At 45.3% G+C, this 24818-nt stretch overlaps 1 long non-coding RNA gene across 1 annotated transcript; it reads right to left on the bottom strand.

Moving 5' to 3' along the window:
• Positions 1–15752: 15752 nt before the first annotated feature.
• LOC111772713 (uncharacterized) lies at positions 15753–24036 on the bottom strand. The gene is made up of 4 exons (XR_002806725.2): positions 23920–24036; positions 22029–22194; positions 20054–20154; positions 15753–19403 (listed from the first exon to the last, which is right to left on the bottom strand). It is a non-coding gene; the product is annotated as an uncharacterized lncRNA (long non-coding RNA).
• Positions 24037–24818: the final 782 nt, after the last annotated feature.

The following is a 24818-nucleotide window of genomic DNA, read 5'->3' as shown; positions in this document are numbered from 1 at the left end:
CACAAAGTCCCATTTGCCATATGAGGTCGCATTCACAAGTTTTGAGGATCAAAGCATGGACCTCTGGGGGGCTGTTATTCCACCCACTGCACCATCTCCTTCCTCCCACTCTCAAATCTAGGAAATGCTTCCCTTCCCTATGTGACAGGATGCGGGCTCTTCTATTGTGTCCTTCCCACTCCAGGACTCTCTGTGAAAACTCCACGATGCTCTTTTCCATGACTGATTCTTTATATGTCAAGGCGTCCTCATTCTGGGTAACTTAGCCTGGAGAACCCCTTAGACACCTTTCCCTCTCAATGAAGCTTGGCTTCTAAAAATCAAAAGTAACAGTGGATACCTACTGTCATACACTTGTCCAGACCCATAGAATGTACAGACGGAGGGTGACCCTCATGTAATGGTGGTGTGTCCATGTGGGCTCCTTGATTGTACCAGTGCACCATCTGGTGGGGGAAGTTGACAATGGGGGAGGCTGTGCGTGAGTGTGAGTGGGGGGGGGGGGGCGGGCACTCTGAACCTGCCCCTCAGTTTTGCTGTGAACCTAAAACTCCTCTAAAAAGTAAAGTTCATTAATTAAAAAAAAAGTGCTTGTTTTCTGAGCTTTGTCATTCTTGCTTTTTAAAAAATGCTCTTAGACTCTTAGACTATTTTGTTCTAGATGGCGGTCATCTTCCCCCAAATCACTGTATGCATTTGTCATGGGTAATCCAGGAATGTCAGGAAGTTACTGGCAATAAAAATACCTTAATCTCACATTTAAAACAAATGTTATCCCTGAACCAGCCCTGATGACCTAGAGGTTAAAGTTCAGTGCACTCTGCTTCAGCAGCCCAGGCTGTGGCTCCCAGTGGTGGAACCACACCACCTGTCTGTCAGTAGCCATGCTGTGGTGGCGACTCACATAGAAGAACTAGAAGGACTTACAACCAGAATATGCAGAATATGTGTAGGGGGGCTTTGGGGAGAGAAAAGTGTCATCCCACAGTCACCCCCTCACAAGCCTCTAAGAGACCACAGTACCCTGCAGGCATGGCTGGTGTGTGGCATCCTTGAGTCTCCATGGTACCAGCGAGGAATTCTTCAGTTGCGTTATTGGGAACTTCTCTGTCGCTGAGTAAATATACCTCGTCACTCATGACTTGTCTTTACTTAACATTGTTTGCTCTCTAGTAAGGGTTCTAGTTCAGTTGTGTTAATTTTTCACTACTGTCCTTGCAAATGAAGTAAATGTCCTTGCAAATGAAGTACCCACCTGTGAGCAGTGCACAGTAAACAGCTCCATCCTGAATCGCCTCTGAAGAGGGTCAGTAGAAATCCTATAGAAGAGATGTAATCAGGTCCAGACTTGGTTTCCAGAATGACTTTTAACTTATTGGATAAGAGTGAACTTTGTGCGTGGTGTCTGAACAGAGGTCCATCTTCCTGCCCTGCATCCTTGTACAGAAGCCTGAATGAACAAGAGCACACCTGGTCCAGAAGGAGGAAGCCTGCAGAGAGTGTATAAGTGCAGTGTCCACACCGTCTGCCCTTGGACACGATCACAGGTGAGCCGTGGGGAAGAGCAGGATGTGAGAGGTGACAGAAGATACATGACCACATACTCCCCAGGCCAGTTAGAAAGGTTGCCTCTTCAGCGGGCAACAGAACTCTCTGAAGAAGTGCCCACCAGATGGCAGCATGTGGGGGTGTCTCCCACACCTCTCCTCCCTCATCCTTCACATCTCCTAAGAGGGGGCATTGCCGGCTATTTGTCAGTGTCCTGGAGATGCTCCCTGGAGGAGTCAGATCTGGCGTCCGACCATTTCCTCAAGTCAAGCCTGATGCTTCCTCCCATCCTGAGACTCAGGACCCACTTCCCCAACAACCCTGCATGACCCAGGCATTTGTACCACGTGACGTCCTAGGGCTGGAATTCCCCGGCCAGAGAAGGAGGCTCTAACCCCAAGGCTGGCTTCAAGGGCACCGACAGGCGGCAGGAGGGCCCGAGGCGGGCTTTGCACATGCTCTGATCTTATGATAAGCGTAAAATTAGCTTTAAGACAGCCATTCCCACTGTATCAGACAAACTGGCAAACTCTGGATTCATTCTCAGACAAGGAAACAATTTCGGTACTTCCTTTGACACAAACTAATGTGTATTTTATAACATTCTCAATTTTTGACATTTAAATTGAAAAAGATGTTTTAAAAATCCTTTTATACGTTGCATTAATTTCCAAAACAAATGTATATGTTGCATTAACTTCCAGAATAACTCTAAGCCTAATAAGTTTCTATATCCATGTCATAAATTTTACAAGAAAATTAGCAGGTTTTTGACAGTCAATGCTCCATTGTTCACATTTCAAACTGAAATGCCAGTTTTTTTACAGAAATAAGTCCAGGAAGGGAACTTGATAGAACAGCCAAGACTGTAGGTTTTGGGACCCGCCAGGTTCGCCTGAACGTTCTTGATGCTGAGCGGCCGCGTGGCCGGGATCAACGGCCTTCATCCAGAGCCTGGGGCGGGTGCCGGGGCTGCTGCGGCTCTCCGGGAGATTTACGGGCGTTCTCTTGCTTGGGTGTTTGTCTATTTTCATTCCTTGAGCCAGCGGCACCTCTTTTCATAAATTAGATCAAAGCATCTTTCAGAACCAACCGCCGGCTGGCGCAGAGCTGACAGGGCCCTTTGGAATTGCTTGACTTATTTTCCTAAAATCTAAAGCTGTGAATCAATCCAAGACTCGTGTGGGGAAATGTCCCCTGGGAGAGTCTCTCGTGGGCCACTCTCCTCATGATGACTTGCAACTTACAGATTTGAAGTAGATGATTATTTTAAAACAGACTATCATTTTCAGAGAGACTTAGACTACGGCACAGGTCTTCAAGCCTCAAGGCTCAGACCTGATCTAGTTGGCTATTTGCGAGGCATATAGAGTTTTGCTCAAACTATTTCTATATTTAAATTTTTTTTAAAGACAATTTACAAGTCAGAAAGAACATGTAGTGTTCTAGTATTAGGAAACCTTGGCAATAAAATTGGGCTCACGTCACTCCATTCCAAGGATGGTGACAAGCACAGTTCACCGATGGTCTTCTGGATCTCTAGCACCCAAGGCACTTACGTATGTGCTTCTAACCTTCATGACAACCTTGGTGTTTATTACCCACTTTTTACACACGAGGCTAGAGTATAGTGGAGAAGGGACAGAAAAAGGACCTGTGCCTTGGGTTCAATTACTGATCACAGTGCGTTGATAATTGAGGTGTGCCCCTAGAGCATTTAAAACTGGGTCACATTTGTGTGTCTTCGTCAGGAAAATGTCTATTCAGATCCTTTGCCCATTTTTAATTGGCTTATGTGTTTTTTCGCTCTTGAGTTGTATGAGTTGCTTATATATTTTGTATATTAATCTCTTATCAGATATGTGATTTGCACATATTTTCTCCCATTCCATAGGTTGTCTTTTCATTTTGTCGATGGTTTTCTTTGCTGTGCAGAAGCTTTTTAGTTTCATGTGGTCCTACTTGGTTATTTTTGCTTTTATTGCCTGTGTTTTGGTGTCAAATCTAAAAAATCATTGTCAAGACCAATGTCAGGGAGTTTCTTCCTTATATTTTCTTTTAGGAGTTTGAGAATTTCAGTCTTTAATCCATTATAAAAACAAGGAAATCCTGTCATCAAGATAATGCAGATGAATTTTGAGGACATTATTCTAAGTGAAATAAGCCAGACACAGAAAGACAAATACTGCAGGATCTCGCTTCTGTGTGGAATCTGAAAAAGTTGAACTTAGAGAAGCAGAGAGGAGGATGGTGGTTGCCAGGGTCTGGGGGTGGGGGAAATGGGGAGAAGTTGGTCAAAGGGTGAAAACTTCTTGTTATAAGTTGGGTAAGTTTTGGAAATCTCATGTATAGCACTGTGACTACCATTATTAATAATGTGTTGTATACTTAGAATTTGCTAAGAGAGTAGATCTCACCACACACACAAAGGTAACTGTGTTAAGTGATGGATGGGTTAATTAATTTGCTTGTGGGAATCATTTCACAATGTATATGTACATGAAACACCAAGCTGTACACCCTAAATACATACAATTTTTAATTTATAAATCATGCCTCAATAAACCTAGAAAAAAACCCAAAATTGGATCACAAAGAAACAGCACATAGTGATCAGCAGGCAAATTAGTCTAGCAGAGCTGTCATAACAAAATACCACAACCTGGGTAGCTCAAGCAACAGAAATTTATTTTCTCACATTTCTGGACGCTGGAAGTCCAAGATCAAAGTGTCGGCAGGCAGGGTTGGTCTCTGCTTGTAGACGGCTGCCATTCCCTTGTGTCCTCACATGGTCTGCCCTCTGTACGTGTCTGTGTCCTAATCACTTCTCATGAGGACACCAGTGAGATTGGATAAGGACCCACCCAACGACCTCATTTCACCTTAGTTACCTCTGTAGAGGCCCTTTCTCCAAATACATTCACATCCTGCGGTGTTGGGGATTAGGGCTTCAACATATGACTTCTACGGGAACACAATTCAGCCCGGAACAGCAGGTGAGCAAGTTAACATCCTCTTTTTTTTTTTTTCCCAAAGATTTTATTTTATTTTTTTTCCTTTTTCTCCCCAAAGCCCCCCGGTACATAGTTGTGTATTCTTCGTTGTGGGTCCTTCTAGTTGTGGCATGTGGGACGCTGCCTCAGCGTGGCTTGATGAGCAGTGCCATGTCCACGCCCAGGATTCGAACCAACGAAACACTGGGCTGCCTGCAGCAGAGCGCACGAACCTAACCACTTGGCCACGGGGCCAGCCCCGCAAGTTAACATCTTCTAAAACGAAGGAAAACATTCTTGTCATTAAATTGTCGATCATCTCGCAGCATGCTCAGACAGAGCTGGGTGGTATTTTAACTGGTCCACTTTAGCATCCGGGAATGTCAGAGCGAGAGGGAACCCTGAGATCCAAGTCCAACACCTTACTCCAGAGATGAGACACGGAGCCCCACGGAGGCCAGCTGACCAGGCCCAGGTCACAGAGCGAGGCAACAGCAGGGGTGGGTCGAGCTCTCATCTCCACTGTCCTGTTTCCATGGAAAAGCCTCTAGATTCACAGGGTTGGCATCATTCGGTCACCATCATGTAGTTACACTGAGTCCTTTCTGTGTCACAATTCTTTTTTCTTTCTTTCTTAAAGATTGCCACTTGAGCTAACAACTGTTGCCAATCTTTGTTTTTTCTGCTTTTTCTCCCCAAATCTCCCCTGTACATAGTTTTATGTTCTAGTTGTTGGTCCTTCTAGTTGTGGCGTGTGGGATGCTGATTCAACGTGGCCCAACAAGCAGTACCATGTCCATGCCCAGGATCCAAACCAGTGAAAACCAGGGCCTCTGAAGCAGAGCGCGTGAACTTAACCACTCCACCATGGGGCAAGTCCCCCATGCGTCACAAGTCTTTGCCAGGCAGTGGCTGCTTCTTGCATTGTCCCTCCAAGGTGACAATATGGTCATGCCCCCTATCTCACCCCCAGGATAAACAGGACTGGCTGTGCCCTACTCTTCCTATGGGAGGGCCCCCCATTCTCTGAGGGGAAGCAGGGGCCTGGAGCAAGGAGCACACGTCATCAGCGTGTATCTTGACCTGGCCGTGATGGAAAAGAGGAGCGGCACTTTCAGACGCCTGCTTCGTTCCAGAGGGATGTCCAGCGCAGGGAGGTGCGTGCTCTTGAAGTTCACTTCGATGCCATCCGAGGGCTGCCTGCACGTGAGACCTGGGCCCACTGGAAGCACCCATGTCTGAATCAGAACCGACAAGCATCCAGTGCCTCTGTGTGCCAGACACTGTCCCAGCAGCTTCTGCTACGTTAACTCCTTTGCTCTCTCAGCAACCCTAGGCGCTAGGAGGAAGGCGCTACTGCTCAGATGTGTGCGTCGAGGCTTGAACGAGGCTGCGAGCTTCGAACCCAGGGAATCTCACTCTCAAACGCACCCCTGCGCCACTTCTTCTCTCTTACTAGTTTCGTGGGTTTGTGCCTGACTCCTCTAACTCTCCAGAATGATCTTTATCCTGATTATACTTTGGCTTGTGAATTTATATGCCTTCAGTAAAAATACAAAATCAATTATTATTTATGCAAGCAAATAATCTTAATTCTAATAATTTGGGATGGAATTCCGTATTTCAATCAAATGTACCACATGTGTTTAAAATAAATGAATGAGCTGGAGAATGTTTTTAATTTATTTTTCCACTCCTTATTTTTTAACAATGAATTTATGACACTGGATCTTGCTTTAATGAATCTAGTAAAATATTTTAAACAGATTTTCTTTTTTTAAATTTGAACATAAGGAGCTCCACAAGATTCTAGCATTGTTTTCTGGCTTTACTGATCAAATAAATGTGCTAGTTTCAGTTGTATTTAGAAAGTTTTATTTATTTCTTATCTTTACTCAGATTTGCTGATTGTTTCAAAATTTCTGGGGGTATTTTACATATCACATATTATCTTTCAGGTCCCTTGTTTACATCGACTTCAGAAAAGATCTGGTACTCTAGTTCTGGCAGTGCAGATACACTATAATAAACCTCCCAGTGGAAGCAGTTATCAAAGAGTGTGTGTGTATGTGCGTGTGTGCACGCCTGTGGGTATATGTGCACGGCCAAGCATGCTTAATTGGTGTGGAGAGATGGGGAGCAATTAACGCAGGCAGGACTTGAGTTGTGACCCTTGGGAGGATGGAAGCAGAAGAGGTGAGCTTCACAATTACCTTGATATTTTCCTTGGGGCTGCATTCCTTTTCAAAGGATTCAGGTGGGGGGAGCAGGCGGAGAGTTGGAAGAGACCAAGCATTACGCAAATGGCTGAGGAGACAGAATCAGAGTTCAGGGAGAACAAAGTGGCTTAAAATCAAGGGTCTAAATCCCAGAGAGAAGGGATCTCAGAGAAGTGAGCTGGAACATCTCTAAGCAACTCATTTGCAAGTTGTTGGCTAACTCCTATGCTGCACATGTGCAGGGCAAGAACTCTAGAAATCAGGGAAAATAGGAACTGACAGGTCAAAATATTGAAAAGAGATTTTTCAGCATCCACAGGATGCAGAAGAGGCAGGAATTCAAACCCTGCCAAGGTGAAGGGCTTTGGTAAACACCACAGACTCAACTGGCAGCTCAAAAGAGCCGCATCTAAGTAGTAGGGACCACATCCTAAGGGTGATGGAAAGATTGATACAGGCCAACCTTAGCGAATCCTAAAACTAATCTTTGACAAGGCCAGTGTGCTCTGATGATCCCCTAACTTGCAAGCCAGAACACAACTTAACCTTTTTCGAGGAAAACAAACATCATCCAGAACCTCTAAAATTTCCTTTTATCTATAAAGCTGTAAAGTCTGATATCCAATAAAAAAATTACAAGGCCTGATAAAATCAGTACTGAATAACTAGGAACAAAGAAAAATAATAGATATTAGAAAGAGACCCACAGATGAATCCGATTTTGGAGTTACCAGACATGAACTTTAAAATAGCTATGACTAGTGTAATTAAGAATATAGAGAAAAGTATGGAAATTTTCATCAGACACCTAGAATCCATTAAAAAACTAAGCAGAAATTCTAGAGCTAAAACAACCATAAATTAAATTAACAATTTAACAAATAAACTTAACAAGAGATGAGACACATCAGAATAAGGAATCAGTGAGCCAGGTGATAATTCATTTGGAAGTATTCCATATGATGCACAAAGAGGAAAAAGAATAAAAAATGGAAAGGAAAAGTGTAAGAGACATGTGGGGCATAGCAAAAGGTCTAATCTCTATATATCAGAATCCCAGAAGGAAAGCAGAGAGAGAATCCATCATGTTTGCAAAGGGCTGGCTGTGGATTTCCCCAAACTGATGCTGGATCAGCCAGCTCAGGCTGCCATAACAAAATCTCACACACTGCGGGGCTTGAACAATAGAAAGTTGTTTTCTCACAGCTCTGGAGGCTGGACTTCCAAGGTCAAGGTAGCAGCAGGGCTGGTTTCTGGGGAGACCTCTCTCCTCACCTTCTCTGTGTCCTCACACCAGCGTTTCTCTGTGCACGTGTGGAGAAAGACAGCTCTCTGTGTCTCTTCCTCTTCTTGTAAGTGCACCAGTCTCATTGGATCATGGTCCACTCTTATGACCTCATTTAACCCTCAGGACCTCCTTAAAGGTGATACCCTAAACACAATCACACTGGGGTTAGGGCTTCAACATACGAATTTTGGAGGAACACAATTCAGTCCATAGCAGATACCCAAATCTTCTAAAAGATATCAGCTCACAGATTTAAGACACTCTCCAAACCCAAAGCAGGATAAGTGCAGAGAGAACCCCACCCTGATAAACTGTTCTCAAGCTGCTGGAAAGCAAAGATGAGAGAAGTCTTAAAAGCAGTCAGAAGGAAAAAAAGAACTACTACATTCAGGGAGCAGCAATAAGACTGAAAGCTTATTTTTCAATGGAAATGGGATCCAGAAGATTCTGGAATAACATCATTTTGGGTGACTTTTTATTTGGATGAAATTTCAAAATTAGAAAAAGTGTAAGAATAATAAATTCTCCCTGTCTATGTTTTACCCCAATCCACCAAGTATTTCCACGTCTCCACCCCTTTATCATTTGTGCATCTTCTCTCTCTCAGTGACTCTATGTAACTCAAGTCATATCCATCTGTATATTTCTCATTAGAAGTAAGCTACAGACACAGTGTTCCTTCCTCCCTAAACACTGGTGTGTGTGTCCTTAGAATAAGGGCATTCAGTTGCACAGTAAAATTTTCAAAACGAGAAAATTTTGCACTGATAAGATGTATGATCCAATTCAAAAATCCTTATTCAAGTTTCTTTAGTTGCCCCAATAATGTCCTTTGTACTTATTTTATTTTTTGCAGCCTGACATCCAAGCCAGATATGTTTAGTTGCCTCTTAATCTAGGTCAACTCCTCAGTTTTCCATTTCATCACTTTGATGTCTTGAAAACGTATGGAAACTTGATTTCATAAAGCCGCCCTCAGCGTGGGGTTGTCTGATGTTTCCTCGTGATTAGCTTCCGGTTTTGCATTTCTTGACAGGAAAAGCATGGAAATGATTTTGCGTTCTACTCAGTGGATCATAACAGAGTCGTGGATGTTCACAGTTCTAGTTCAATTCAAACGTAGCAAGGATGACCTAGTTTCCCTTCCCGTATTTGGAATCCGCCCTCCATGAGGAACCTACCCCAGCCCCCTCCGTGTATTCACTCATTCACACAGTCCCGCCTTCAGGGAAGCGTGTTCAGAAGCAGAACCTACACCACCGAAGAAACAAGCTTACTAGCTAGAGTTCCATATTTGTTTGTAGTCTTTTTTTTTCCCCTTGGTCTTTATAATCAGGCTACACTGTCAAATTACCTTGTTGGGAGGTTCCTGGTTTAGTTTATCCTCCCTGCGGCGTGATCGTGTTATTCAGTAGAATGCAGGGATTTGAGTCTGTAAAATCTCAACATGGGCCCCAAATTCAAAACCGCACGGAAAATCATACTCAAAGCCATGTGCCCCCAGCCCCTCTGCCCTCTGCCACCTGTGCCCTGCAGGTAACTGACCTCAGCAGTTTCTGGCTTGTTTTTCCTGTGTTTATTTTTGTAAAAATAAACCAATAAATATTCTTATTTCTTCTTTTTACATCCTACGTACTCTTCTGCCCTTTGTAGTTTCACTTAACAACACAGCCAGTTAACAGGAATATTCCTTAATCGTTTTTCTATCGGCACAATGCCCCTTTGTGTGGTCGCCCAGTAACTCAATCAATCAATCTCCTCTGTCTTGTCATTTATGACAGAGGGAGGCTGACCAACAGAGGGAGGATGACCTTTGCCTCCAACGCCAGAGAGTCCGTGCTCGAGGTTTGCAGGTTACGGGGTCCCTGCTGCTTCGGCTCAACTCCCCCTCAGTAGTTCAAAGCAGCTGTAGATAAAACATAAGTTAATAGTTAGGGCTGTGTTCCCACAAAATTGTGTACAGAAGCTGGCAGCTGGCAGGTGGGACTTAGGGTGCCTCCCCTCAGTTTAGATATTATCTTTATTTCGTAATCACAATGCTGCAGTGAATAACTTTGTTAATCTATATCTTTATGTTGCTGAAGGGACAACTTCAGGGTAAATTCACAGAAGTGGGATGGCTGGGTCAAAGACAAGTACACACATGGTTTTTATGTGGTCACAGCTTGCTTAATGGTGGGGATACTTTCTGAGAAACGCATTTCTAGGCAATTCATCTTGCGAATATCATGGAGTCTACTCACACAAACCTAGGTGGCACAGCTGTATGGAACTAACCTTATGGGACCACCCTTGTATGTGGGGGGTCAGTACTTGAGTGAAACGTCATCATGCAGGGCATGATCATATTGCCAATTTCCCCTCCTTAAGGGCATGTTGACATCCTTCCTACCAGCAATGTGGGCCAATGCCTCTTCCCCGACAGCCTTAGAATCAGAAAGTATTGGCAAACATTTCAATTTGGAAAATCTGATGAGTAGGAAATGGCCTTTCAGTGTGGTTTTACTTAGTACCCCTCTAATGTTGAGCAGGTTATTTTGTATTGTCTTTATCAGGTGCAAGTGTAAATACTTCATTTTCTTCATAAAGAGGGTTTTTTTTCACTTTCTTCTGCACAGAAACATTTATGTAGCCTTGGAAATATTTAATCTTTGACGTTTTAGTATAATCTCCTTGTGAAATTATCAGGACCTCGCATCTTTTGTGGGGAGTTCTTCAATATATTTCTAACTTCTAAAAAATTATCCTGTTTAAACTTTCTACTTCTAATAGGGTTGATTTTGGAGAACTTTCTTTTCACAGGAAATTATCCTTTCATCTAGATTTTCAAGTTTATTTGCATAGAGTTTGCAAATAATCTCCTATGGTAGTTCTTAACTTTTATTTTAAAGGCGATTGGTTATTACAGACGTAATTTTTAAAAAATATATACATTTGTTCTTTATTCTCCCCTTTCCTAATCAAGGTAGCCAGTTGTTTATCTACTTTGATTTTTTTTTTAAAAACCCAGGTTTTGATTATTAATTAGGTCTACTATTTTTCTATTTTCTACTATATTAATTTCCGCTTTTATTTTCTGTTTGCTTTTTAGTGCTTTATTTTGCTTTACTTTTTATTCTTTTTCTACCCTTTTTGTTTATTTGTGTTTCTATGGACACAGGCACTTACACGGTTTCCTCTCATTACCGCTTCAATGAATTCCATAACCATTAAAATTTTTTTTAGAAATTCTGTAATTTCAATTTGCATTTCCTCTTTCATCTAAGAGTCGTTTAATTGAAGGTTTGTTTTTTTAAATTTCCAGGCTTAACTAAATTTTTGATTTTTAGTTTAGTTATTAGTTTCTAGGTTTACTACATTGTGACCAGAAAACATTATTTCCAATTGTCTGCTTTGTGGAATGTATTGATATATTCCTTGTGACATAATAAACGGTCACTTCTGGTGGAAGGTCCATCTGTGCCAAGGAGTGACTTTTGAATGGTTCAGCAGGCTCTGTCTTATTGAGTATGTTGCTAATGTCTTCTACTTCTTACTTATCTTTGTCCACTTCTATATTTTCTCCCTTATGGAGGTGTTTACTGTTATTTTTGGCACAGGTGTTCATAACTGTTGGAGCTTTATTGTGAATTCTGTTTCTAGCACTAAGTCATGTCCTTCCTTGTAACGTTTGTCACTGACGCTCACAACCTCTGCTTTCTCGCCATTTTCAAGCGCCTGGCAGAGCTCTGTCTGTCTTCATATTTTGGGCTTTCTGAACCACTTTGTTTTCAGATGTGTCTTGTGCATGCAGCATAGTTAAATCTTACTTTCTGAAACAAATTGGAAATAATTTTCTTTTATCAGGTCAGTTAAACTCATTCACATTTCTTTATATGGCCCTTACTGCAATTAGATTATTTCATGTTACGGTTGCTGGACTTATTCACACATATTTGCTATTTCCTTTCCTTCTGCGATGAGTTTTCTCCACAATTTTAGTTCTTCTCTCTCTCTGGCATTTACATTGGTTGTGTTTTGTTCTCATGGTAACTTTGTACTTACACATTTTTAAATCCCTTAGATTTCTGTGTTCTTGTTTAGTATGTTACTGCCTGATTGTTTTTGTTTGTTTGGGGATTATTTCGGTTAGGAAGATTGTTGCTCAGCTAACATCTGTGCCAATCTTTCTCTATTTTGTATGTGGGATTCTGCCACAGCATGGCTTGATGAGCAGTGCGTAGGTCTGTGACCAGGATGCGAACCCGTGGACCCCAGGCTGCTGAAGCGGAACACATGATCTTTTAACCACTAGGCCATCGGGCCAGCCCCCTGATATTTTGAAATTAGTTTGGGTGGTATCGTTGACAGTCCCCTGTGCTCCATACCGCAGTCAGTAAGCTTATTTCCCTTTCTTTTTTTTGTTTTATCTCCCTTTTCAGTTTCATTATTTACATTTTGCCAAAATATGTAATACATATGTATTATTCTTGCGCTCCCATCCCCACCTATATTATTTTAGTCTGAAATGGTCAATTAAATATATTAAATAATCATCATCCGTCTTTGCCCCAAGTTTCTTCAGTTATTTCTTGGTTAGGTGACGTTCAGCATGTAGTAGATTCCTGAAGACGGCTCACGAGGACAGTGGCCCTTGCGTTCTTACATGGTCCAAGTCACTGTCCCAGAGCCAGGCCATTAGCCTGCTTCTGGCTGGATAGAAAATCCTTACTTCACACATTCTTTCCACAAATGTATTGAAAATTTTGCCCCATTGCTGCCTTGAGACGTCTGGCAACAGACTAATTTTCTTGCCCTTAGGTAATTTTTATATTTTTCCTTGAGGGTTTTTTCATTTGTTGGTTTGCTTTTAGCTTTTAAAACCTAATATTTTTGCCAGGCTAAGATCTTAGAGCTGATCAGTCTGGGTCAATTTTCTCTGGTCCTTGTAGGCACTTGAAAAATGTAGACTTATGTCTCCTTTTATTTCTGGAAAGTGTCCTTGAACTATGGGTTTAAATGTTAGCTGTGATGTATTGTTTTGTTTTTCTTTGTTGAGGAACTCCAATTATAGATATTTTTGTTTTCTTGCCTGTCCTCCATTTCAACCACTTTTTCTGACTGTTTCTATTTCTTTTTTCTTATATTTTTATTCTCCTAGTTATTATGACTTTTTCTACTTTTAATAAAATCCTGTTTAAACATGTTCTCTCAGGTCATCCTTGGTGGCCTAGTCATTAAGTTCTGTGTGCCCTCTTTGATAGCCCGGGTTTGGTTCCTTGGCACAGACCTACACCACTCTGTTAGTGGCCATGCTGTGCTAGTGGCCCACACACTGAAAAAACAAATAACAGAGGATTGGCATGGATGTTAGTTCAGTGTGAATCTTGAAAGAAAGAAAGAAAGGAAGGAAGGAAGGGAGGAAGGAAGGAAGGAAGAAAGAAATCTACTCTCTCTTGGGCAGTTTATGGGTTTGCCTTCATTTGTCATATGACAGTATCTTCTATTTTTTTTCTGAGTTCGATAATTCTTATTTGACTTCTGCCCTTTTTGGTTTATTTTTTAAATTTTAATTTCTGAATTTCTGGTATCCTCAAATGCTTGTATGAGGGTATTTAATTTACTCTGGAGTGGTGCATCAGTTTTACTCTGCATTTGTTTTTTTGGCGGATGGTTTGTCAGCTTAAATACTTTGGTTAAAATTTTCTGTTTATTCTTGCATTCGCTTTATACAGATGAAGACTGCTTACGTCTATTCACACTGTGATGGTTTGGAAGATAAGTTTTATATTTTAAGAGCAACTTGGCCATTGCAGCAAAATGTAGCTCCTATAACAAAGTTTTAGTGGGTGATGGATGGAAGGTCTGTGTGGCCTTTGATGTTTGGGATCTATTTTATCCTGCAGGACTCTAAATTTCCCCTCTCTCTTTCTCCTGTTTCCTTCCACTACCCAATTTCCAATGGGAGCCTTTCCCTCAATTTTACCCTCTTCTCCCCCAGAAGCTACAGCTTTCTGAGTCCCACTTAGTTTAAGAACCTTCTCTGGAGTCAGTGTGTTCTTTTTAGACTGTTTGCATTTAGGATGATTTTTAGACTGTTTACATTTAGGATTGATTTTCTATTTTCAGTGAAGTTTTTAGGTATATTTTAGTCCTTTGTTTTCGTCTTTCCTTTTCAGTGCATTTTCCCGCTAATCTCACTAGATTTCCACAAAGACTCGCAGTGGAAGCTCAAGAGACGTCTCCACTATGATCGGGTGGTTTATTTTCTTCCACTAGGTGCCTTGAAGTCTGTGGTGTTGTTTGCCTTTTTGTTTTGTGGAAGAGGTTTTATTTCTTCTTATTTTTCTGCACACTATTCATTTTTGAGGCTGTGTGGAGCCACTCAGGTCGAGGAGTCCATTATTACCTCAGCCTCCTTGGAAATGCTAGGACGACATCTATAAGGTACCGAAAGGAAAATGTTTCCGACCCAGACTCTTATGCCCGCTTACAGTATTGTTCAAAAGTGCAGATGCGGAAGCTGGAAGCAACACAGACATACATGGGGAGGTGAACAATGAACACACTCTGTCATGTTTGCATGACAGATTACTGCATCACGATTCGACCACGATCGACCCCAACCACAGTGTGCTGAGTGCCAGCAGCTGGACACAAAAGAGTGCATGCTGTGTGACCCCATTGATGTGAAATTCTAGAACAGATAGAACCAACTGATGGAAGGCAGACGAGGGATTGCCTGGGGCTGAGTGTATGGTGGCCCTGGAAACGGAAAGCAAAGGGGCATGAGAGACTTTTTGGGGTGGTGGAAATGCTACATGTCTTGATTGTGGGGGTAGTTACAGGGATGTGTACCTCTGAGAAAACTTGTTCAACTGTTCACTTAATACAGGTGCATTTTATCACATGCAAATTATTCCTCAAAGCTGATTTTTTTTAAAAGGTAAAGTAGAAGTGTTTTCAGAAAAACGGGAGCCAGGATAACTTATTTCCATGAGAAGTGCATCACGAGGTCCACTACAAGTAAAGGGACTTCTTGGGATTTAGGGAAATTGTCCCAGGCAGGAGCCTGGATGTGCAGGAAGGAACAAAGAGCTTTACTCTAGGGCCTTGGGCACCATCCGGCACTATGGCCGACCCAGCAAGGCTTCCGTTGGAGTGAATTGAGGCTGGAGGTCATATTGCACCTCCAGCAAGCTTATCCATTTTTAACTCATTATAGAATATTTTAGCTGTCAGTTAAAGAAAATAATAATAAATGAAGGAAGTATTCCTGAACACATAAACAGTAAGGAAGAGTGTGGGTGTCTAGCGTTAGATCACCAGCAGCCCACGTCTTAAGCAGGAGAGGGCTCTAGGAATATTGCCGCTATACATCCTCTGAAACGTCTGCCTGACAATTGAATTTTGAAAAACAAGAGTTGAACAAAAACAGAGCTCTGAGGATGGCAAAGCTGTGGCGTGAGGGCTTGCGGTGAGCACAGGTGCATTTGTATATGGCCCTGATAGCAAACACCCAGAGAATTACTGTCCTAGAACAGAATGCTTTATAAACCTTGACAATAACGATCAAATTGTAATACCAGCTCCAACGAAAATGGAAGGAGGTGAGAAACGAGTGGGACAATCCCATGCGTTTGAAATCTCTTCTTCCAGAAAAATGAGTCAATCATCACTGAGTAAAATGGAAACTTATCTAAAGAGAGGGTGGAACTCTCAATATTTTTCACAAAGTTTTTATTTTTTAAATCTCAGAGGGATCTTGTGTGCAATAAAATATAAAGAAAAGAGATACTTATTTAAAAATCAAGAATTTCCTCAGTTTTACTTTTTTTTTGTTTAATTCTAGTAAAATGAAACTTAATACACTTATTAAATGGTAATGTGTATTATGATTCCATTAGAGTAAAACGTTATTCCCCTGTACTCATTGTTTCTATTCTAGCTGTACAGGTAGAAAAATCTGCATCAATGTTAATATAATATTAATAATGGTTATTATTAGGAGGTAAGATTTGGGGATATTTATTACCTTTTGAAGAGTACTCTTCTGCATTTTCATAACAATAGTAGTAATAATAATAGTCATGGCAGCTAATGTTTGTGTCACGCCCTCCATGTTCTGGAAGACGTTCTTGGTACTCGGTGTTTTTAACTGCCTTAATCCTCAGAACAGCCCTGTGAAGTGGATCTTAACCTCCTGGACTAGAACACGGAGGAACAGAAAGTCTGTGTCACTTCTCCGAGGTGCCAGCACTCCCAGAGCCTGTGGGTCAGATAGCGCTCCGACCCACAGACTCCGCCCCTCTTAGCAGGTGTAATTTTATAAAGGCTGTACGCCAGGTGGTTAGGAAGCACCAGCTGCTAAGCAGAGATAGTTTAATATAGAGCCATTAACTGGGTGACTGATAAATGGAAGCCGCTGAGGTATCACAGAGGGAGTGACTGCAGAAGCAACTGCCACAGCAGGAGAAGAGAAGAGGCGGGGATCACTGAAACTTAGAACGAGAAGGTGGGTGCCTGCAGAGCTTGGGGGCGGAGGGGAGTGGGTGCTGGCCGGCTGGTGCTAGAGTCTCTGAGCTGGAGGAGGGTCCAGGGGCTGCTACCCAGAGATGTGAGGAGAGAGTGCTGTGTGAGATGGGCTGATCCTGCTGGTCTGGGAAGAGCTGCAAACTGGATTCATTTACAGGAAGGCACTTCCCCGGCCTGCAAGGTGAAAACATATTCCTAGTGTGGTGTTCTCAGGAGCTACACTAGCCTATAAAATCAGCAGCCTATAGGACAGAGCTGTCTCTGTCCTCGTCCGCCAGCCCAGCAGCCTCCCACTGGCATCTCTTCTTGGCACAGCCTAACACAGAGCCAGCTGGAGAATCAGAAATGTGGTTTGTAAAGTCTGGGCTGCAGCATCACCAGAGGATAGGAGAGTGGGTTTGCAGCTGGGGGAGAACAGCGTGATTGCCAGCACAGCGCAGCCCTATGGCTGCCGTGCAGCCATACACAGCTCTTACACAGGCGCTTCCATACTGTGCAAACCCAGTCTATGTTTCCCCCTAACAAATTCTAACTGCCCATACAAACACAGGCATTCTCATCTTGCCCACATTGAGGAGACCCAAGCCCCGTAGGTCTTTGTGCTCATCTCTGGGAGAAGGGTACACTGTCCATCTCTGGGCTGATGTTAAACATTCCTCAGCTTCTGGTAACCTAAAGACTCAAGTGTAAAGAAAATCTCCAAGAAATGTGCATAATGTAATAAGGGGCAGTAGAAGGGAAGAGCACAGATTCCACCCACAAATATAGCCACAGGCCAGGGACTGTAGCTGACACTTCCAGCTACATCCTCAGGGACCAGAATGAAGTGTGGCAGGAAGCTCGGGGTTTGCAGAAGATAACTCAGTTATTTTTCCTGCAGGCAAAAAGGGGGGAAGAAATCTACAGGCAGAGACCACTCCCCTCCCCCACCAGATGTTTCCTATAAGGAAATTGTCCTCCCATCATGGTCTATCACCTGCTAGACAGGGTGACGAAGGCCCTGGAGGAGAAGGAAGTGGTTCTGAGGGAAGGATTGTCACCAGACATGGACCCTATCCACTTCTCTCGTCCTGCCCAAACTCTAACCTCTGTGTTTGACCTAATTCTCTCGTCTTCTTGCAAGGGGAAAGTGTTCCTTTATCTAACTCCTTGGGGCCTTGAACTTACGCAGTTTTCAGCTGTTCCAGGAAGAAGCTCTAAGCCACAACCGCCCTGGACCCTGCCAATCTGAATGGGACCAGAGCAGTCCAGACCTCGACATGAGGCTGACGTCTGCACAGGTGGGCAGCGAGCTGGGCTAAAGTAACCTGCCCTCATTTGTGTCATGGATCCCCTCTTCCGTGGGGGGCAGAGCAGCCCTTTTTAGGTCATGCGGCGTATGTAGAAGTGTGATGTCAATCCATGCTTGTGCTCACCTCTCCATGCGATGATGACACTTCCCCTTTGAATGTTCATTACCCACCCAAATAGAGATAAGCCCCTCCCTGTGCTCGGGGTGCATAGCTTTGTGAAATTATTCCCGATGGTCTCCATTTTCTTTGCTGCATGCTGCAAATAAAATTTCTGCTTTGTGAGACAACTTCTTCTGGTGCAATTTGATTTAACTCCCCCACAAGGGCCTATGTTTGGTCTGGTAACAGGACGGCAGCACTGGGGCATCTCTCATGACTCTGGGGAGACAACAGGGCAATGGGAGTGAGGCTTTACCAGTGTGGCCCCTGATGACGCAGCTGCAGAGGGACAGGGTCAAATCCACAGGGAGCTGGAGCGGCGCCTGGATAAGAGTGGATGGTGTTGGGGTCCAGGCTCTGAACCTCAGGTAGATGTTGGTACCTGCCGCTCAGAGCCCCCGATTGAAGGAGTTGGGAATCCAGGACGAGGGAGTCAACTTGGCACCCTGCAGCCTGTACCAGGGCCTCGATTCTCCCAGGACCTTCAACCTCTTAAATTTTTCTTCTTGTAATCTCCCTGATCACCCAATGGAGAGAGACAGGAAGAGAGGGAGGGAGGATGAGGACATTGCAGAATCTGGGCCTTGAATAGACTCGCTTTCAAATCCCAACACAGGAGCCCTGCCGTGTGATTTTGGGCCTGTTATTTCAACTTTCTGAGCCCCAGTTTCTCTACTACTGTCTTTGTTCAGGCTGCTATGACAAAAATACCATGACTGGGCGGCTTATAAACAATGGAAATACATTCAGCACAGTTCTGGAGACTGGAAGTCTGAGATCGGGGTGCTGGCATGGTGGGGTTCTGGGGAGATCACTCTCTCAGGGTGCCGACGACAGTCTCCTCACTGTGTCCTCACATGGTGGAGATGGGGTGAGAGCTCTCTGGGGTCTCGTTTACAAGGACACTAATCCCATTCATGAAGGCTCCACTCTCATGACGCAGTGACCCCAGAGGCCCCACCTCTTAACACCATCCTCTTGGGCGTTAGGATTCAACATAGGAATTTTGGGGGATACAAACATTCAGTGCAAACATACATCTCCTGTTGTGGGGTTCTCTTGACTATTAGCAGCGCTGTGTGCACAGCCCCTGGTGCTGGGCTCAGAGCAGGTGTGTGGGCGGTGGCTGGTTACCGGTGGAGTCACGGGGTGGTTGAGTGTTGGTGGGTCAGCTGTACCTGCGTTCAGTCACCTGGAGCCTTCGCACTGTTTTCGGGGAAGGGTTCCGAGAACCTAGGAGACCCAGCGTTGTCTTGAGCTGTGGTGACACAGGCTGACAGATGCTGCACCGTGATGGGGTGAACAGAGATGTTGTCAGCTGACTCCCCCGTGGCTCAGGCTGGTGATTTGGGCTCTCAGCGATACTGTTCTCCATGTCAAACCCTGCAACCTGGACATGCACAGGAAAATGGAGTCATCTGCAGGAGAGCCTGGAGGAGGAACATGGCTAGGGAGAAGTGGGCCAAGGAGCCACCCAGACCTTTGCACCCTATGTAGACCATTCTGCCTCCTCCTACACCTTCCCCCTTCCCTCCTCCTGGGCTGCCCCTCTTTCATGGGACTTGACCCTGTTTCCAGGCTCAGGCAAGCCAACTCCCCAAATCCTGACCTCAGTTTGGTTCATGCCTCTTCAATGCTTGCTCTGCTCTCTCCCGTCTCCAACAACTGAAACCACATTGTCCCATCAAACTGTCTAAAATACCTCCTCCACGAAGTCTTCCAGGATTGACTTGCTTCCCTTGCACTGTCTCCGTCTCTTTTTTCCCCTCAGAACATGGCCATGGCCCACCACATTCATGTATAGTTGTTTCTGTGATGTTTGCAGGGTCATCTGACTTTTATTCACTTTCATCCTTTACATTTATCTGGCTGGACTGGTGACTCTCTGAGTTTTGAGGACTGTACGTGATATTTATTTTCCCCAAACACTGTGGATGCAAACAATGGGGGCGCTGTTTGGGAGACCCTGGTATTAATGTCACAAGAACTGACATTTCCTCCCTCACAGACGCAGTTGACAGGGGGCGCTGAGATACTCACCGAGGAGCGTGTGTCGGGGATGAATGACCAGCTGCCTCTGGGAGGCCTTAGCTTCTTTTGTAACACACAGATTGATGCTGCTCAACCCACTGCTGTCGCAACTGTGGAGAGAGTCCCATCAGAGGAGCAGAACAAAGACCAGCACTTCTTCCTCCCAGTGCGAACGACTGGGTTTTGAATACATCCCACAGCCTGGCAGGACGGGGTTTGTTTCACAAAGCCAGAAGAGAGAATTGTTTGATGTGCACTGGTCATCTCCAAGAATGCTTGTCACCTGCTCCTTTAGTAGCGGGGATGTCCTGGCAGTGCCACCTGCAGCACCTGCTCAGCCTGCCGTTGCCCTTGGCAGAGTTCACCAGTTAACCAGGCTTCACCAGTTTATGGGGTATTGGTGGCTCACTAAGTATGATTCCCCTTCATGCTACATGTGGGGTGTACCTCGTGAGCAAAGCAGCCAGAATGTCCCAGCAATGGAGACAGGAGCTGCATGTTCTTCCAGACTCAAGGTGGATGTGTCAGTGCTCTGGGTCTGCTGATGGGACAGCGTCTGCCACTCTAGGATGACTGGTGAGGTGGTTTATGCTCTGCGGCAATACATCTCTAAATGCAATGCAGGGTTTCATTCTTCGGACCTAGCCACTGGTACCCAGAACTAATTATAAACTAAATCCTCGACCAGAACAGAATTTGAATTTTCCAATCACATTTCTAGTTGTCGTTATTTTCAGAGCCAAAAACCTCAGGCTTTGCGGACCTGAGAAAAAAGAAACTGAAACAAACAGTTTCTACACACAAATCCTGCTTCTAGTCCTGCAGGCTGTAACAACGGGCCCCTCAGCAGATTCTATCCAGCCGTCAGTAACGGGAGGTAGCAGTGTGCATGGCACCAATACCCTTTACCCCAATATGCAAGCAGCTGGGTCATGAGGGTCGACATTGACCTCGACATATATAACTGAGCAGGCTAGACTTGAGAGAGGGGTCACAGTCATACCTGTGCATGTGTGTGGGTGAAGGTCCCACAGAATTCAGCCTTTTAGCCATCCTGGTGCCTGGTGATATTGGCCCCAAGAAGGTCAGTCGGCTCTGCCTCCAAGAATAACACTCTGGTCCCCGGAATTATGAAGATTGACAGTGATCAGACCAAGGCAGGCCATCGGTCCCTGCCTTTTTTCGCCTTCCTCTTCTCCGAAACAGATAACCCTATCCCCAAGGCTGCCTACTGCCTCGCCTCCAGCCCTGGGTCCTGCTCCCATGGGCTGCTGGCCCTTCCTTGCAGGGCTCCTCTTGGGCTCCATGAGTTTTCAAGAGTAAGAGTGATTAGATCATTGAAATAAAGGCCCCACCTGCTGACCCGTCTGGAGGTCTTACAGAAACTGACGGCCAGACGAGGGAACCCTGAGCTTGAGGGTGTGTGTGGGCGTGGCGTCCTTAGAAAGCAGCATGTGAACAGACCAGGTGAGTGGCTGGGAAAGCCACATTACCAGCCACCTGCACGGACGGGGTGAAGAGAGTGACACGGTGGGCCTGCACTGCCCCTGGGGAGACGCCTGTGTTCCAGTCCTGGCTGTGCTGCTGGCTGTTCCCAGAGAAGTCAGCAAATTTCTCTGCACCCCCGTTTTTCCCACAGCTGAGTCGGGTTTGTCATCTGTGGCACACTGGGTAAGTTCACAGACATTCTGAGCCTCCCCTGTGAGAGGAGGCTGCCTTCTCACTGATTGGCCTGAGGTCGCTGACCAGCTCTGGCCAATGAACTGTGAGCAGGAGTGATGTGTGTCCCTGGGGTGAGAGCTTGAAGAGTCTGCAGGTTTCTTGCCATAATCTCTTTTCCCTCTGCACAGCCACTGGCGAGAGTCAGGGGCTCCGTCAGCCTGGGCCCTAGAGTGAGGACAATGAGGACATGGCACAGCCCCTGCTGACCCTCACTGAACGCGTCACACGAGTGAAACAAACTCCGCTGTTTCAAACCACTTACGCAGTGGGCTGCCTATTATGCAGCATGACCAGGGTCCTCCTGACCAGTACACCTCCTTCCTGAGTGAGAGTGTGAGTTCTGAGCTTAGGAAACTCCTGTGATGCAGGATCTGCAATCATGGCAGTTTGGATCCAAGCTGTAATTACAGAGACTTGCACTTTCTCATCTGTTAAGAAGAATAAGCGAGAGTAATTATATAATTTGCAGAGGTAATAAAATTCAGAAGAAACGAAAGTGATAGCCGTTTTTTAAAGGTTTGGGTAAAATGAAATGTGTTTATGTCTTTTTTTCGCTATGAATGGAGATTAGATAGCAAGACGAAACGGTTTACATGGAGGAATAAACAGATTCCCACTGGGAGACAGGAAGCGATTGTCAACACCATAACGATGCGAAGGAAAGATCAGCTTTCTAGCAAGTAGGATGGGAGAGCGTTCCCGTTTCCACAGGAACAAGGAGACTAGAGGGGCCCGGGAGGGGGGTCATTGCTAGCAATCTTCACAATGAAATAGATAACATGAGGAGGTGACCTTTGTAACTGAGCCCAAGTGAGTGACCCGAGGATGAGAAGCCTGGGGAGCTGGGACCATTGGCAGGGGTTGGGGCGGGGCAGGTGAGAACAGAGAGTTCGAAACACAGAACAAGGGGCCCCGGGAGGGGGGCAACTGTAAATGTGAAGCTCCCCAGACGGATGCTGAGAGTCCTCCTGGGGATAGTGTTTGCTCCAGGCTGTGACGTCCTGGAAATGTGACAGGTAAGGAGGGACCCAGGCTGGGAGAAACCTCCTGGACAGAGAAGCACTGAGACCCAGGGATTCAGGCTGCAGACGCTGTCTCTGGAGCTGGGCTCCTTGGTGGCTACTCCAGGGAGAACAAGACCAGACCAGTGCCTGGGGCTGTCATGGAGGGGACACCCCGCTGGGGAAAGGCTATCAGGTGGGCTCTGCTGATGCATCTGCCCCAACATCTGGGGCAGGCAAAGTGGAAGCCACATGCGTCCCACAGGGCTGACGGGAAGGCTGGCCCACAGAAGCGTGGGCAGTGCCCGTGCAGCGGGCGGGCCTTTCTTAGCCCCGTTTCCTCATCCACGAGAGGGCAGGCATTGCAGCGGTGCTGTAGCAACTGAACGCCGCAGTGCAGATGTCTGACAGAAACTGCTCCAAAACCATTAGGATAAGTGTTAGTAATTCTCCTGCTCTGATTCTGGCCCTTGACCCCAAAACTGAGGCAAAGAGTAATGGTGGAAGGCACACAAAACTTGTCAAAGCAGACGCTGGTGTTTATCAAGCATTTCAAGGGGAGGCTTTCTTGATCATGCATGGACTCTGTGCAAGCACATTTCTAAGGCTCAGGAACGTTCGTCTAGCACACACGTTCTGCCCTCCGTGCCCAGCACACAGCGTCCTGTCAAATCCTAAAAGCAGTGCAGCCTGGAGATCAGGAGTCCTGGGGTCAAGTTCAACTTCGGCGGCTCACCAGCTGCATGATTTGGGCACGTCATTAACATCCATCCCTCCACCTTACTGTCCTCGTCTTCAGAAGGGGCTAAGTCCCTGTGCCCACCCACGGGATTAGCTAAGAATAGAGCGAGAGAATGGACTCAGGGCAGCGACATGATAGGTTAATTTTCACTCTTTCATCCCCTTCTTTCCAAAGGAAAGCATTTTGTGCAACATGAAGAGCTGCCTGGGTTTTTTGTTGCTTTGATTTTAAAAGGGATAGTAGAGACAGTAGAGAAATAATTGGGGCCACCGCTTACGGAGCCCTTTAATCACACAACGTTCTGCCACATACCCACCTGGGTGAGCAGTGTGGGACAGGCTGCCAGGAGACCAAAGAAAAGACCCGGAGACAGGGAAAGAGACCATACGGGTTTACTGGGAGTTACTTACAGGGAAGGTCCAGTGGCGGCTGGCTGGACAGCGAGGTGTACCCGCTACCTCCCTTAGAGAAGCTGGCTTAAGTAGGCAGAGGAACAAAGGCTGCATGCTTGCCAAGGGGCTGTCCTTGGTACAACCAGTGTTCCCAGAACAGTAGTTCATACAGAGGGGCTCTGTGTCCCTGTAAGACATGATGTTCTTTACATGAGATATGGGAGGGTCCAGGATGGCCAGGCCCGAGATTGTTACAAATTCCAGCAGCCAGGCGGCCTGCCCAGAAGGGAGCCGGAAGGACAGGTGGTTACAATGGGTCTGGGGCCTTGTGCTGAGCAAGCAAGGCCCAGGCCTTACACACAAGATCCAAACTCTTTTTCTTTTCCTCCTGAGTGGAGACCAGGGCAGCTACGGCACCCCCCACCCGTCCGTGTTCTCACCTATAAAAAATGTAGATTGTAGGAGTGCCCACTACTGGAGTGGTTAGACATTGAACTGAATAATTCATGATAAAACCTAATACGTAATGAGTGTCCAATAAATTATTATTATTGCTCCTACCATCATCCTGACCCCCAAATACTGTTTTACAGGAAGACGCGTCAACATTTCTGAAGCAGCAATATGATTGCTGTCTTCAGCCACTGGTTTTGGTAGGGGTTTTCTAAATGCTCTGCTCTCTGATTGATGGCCTTCCGGGTGCTCGCTCCAGACGGGTCTTCAAATTACTCAGCTCGGTTTCAGGAATCCAAATGTGGTAATAAGTACATGTCAATTCCACCAGCCCCGCAGGGTTTGACACTCCAGAAAGATGAGTGATCAAAAAGCTATTTTAAAATTAGCCAGCTGATGACCTTTCTGTTCTGTGGTGTGCTGGAAATGTCAGCATTAACAAAATCATGGGGAACAATTGTGAG

This window comes from Equus caballus, chromosome 1 (assembly GCF_041296265.1).
Source record: "Equus caballus isolate H_3958 breed thoroughbred chromosome 1, TB-T2T, whole genome shotgun sequence".
Taxonomy (NCBI): domain Eukaryota; kingdom Metazoa; phylum Chordata; class Mammalia; order Perissodactyla; family Equidae; genus Equus; species Equus caballus.
This window is presented reverse-complemented; position numbering and strand designations above follow the sequence as displayed.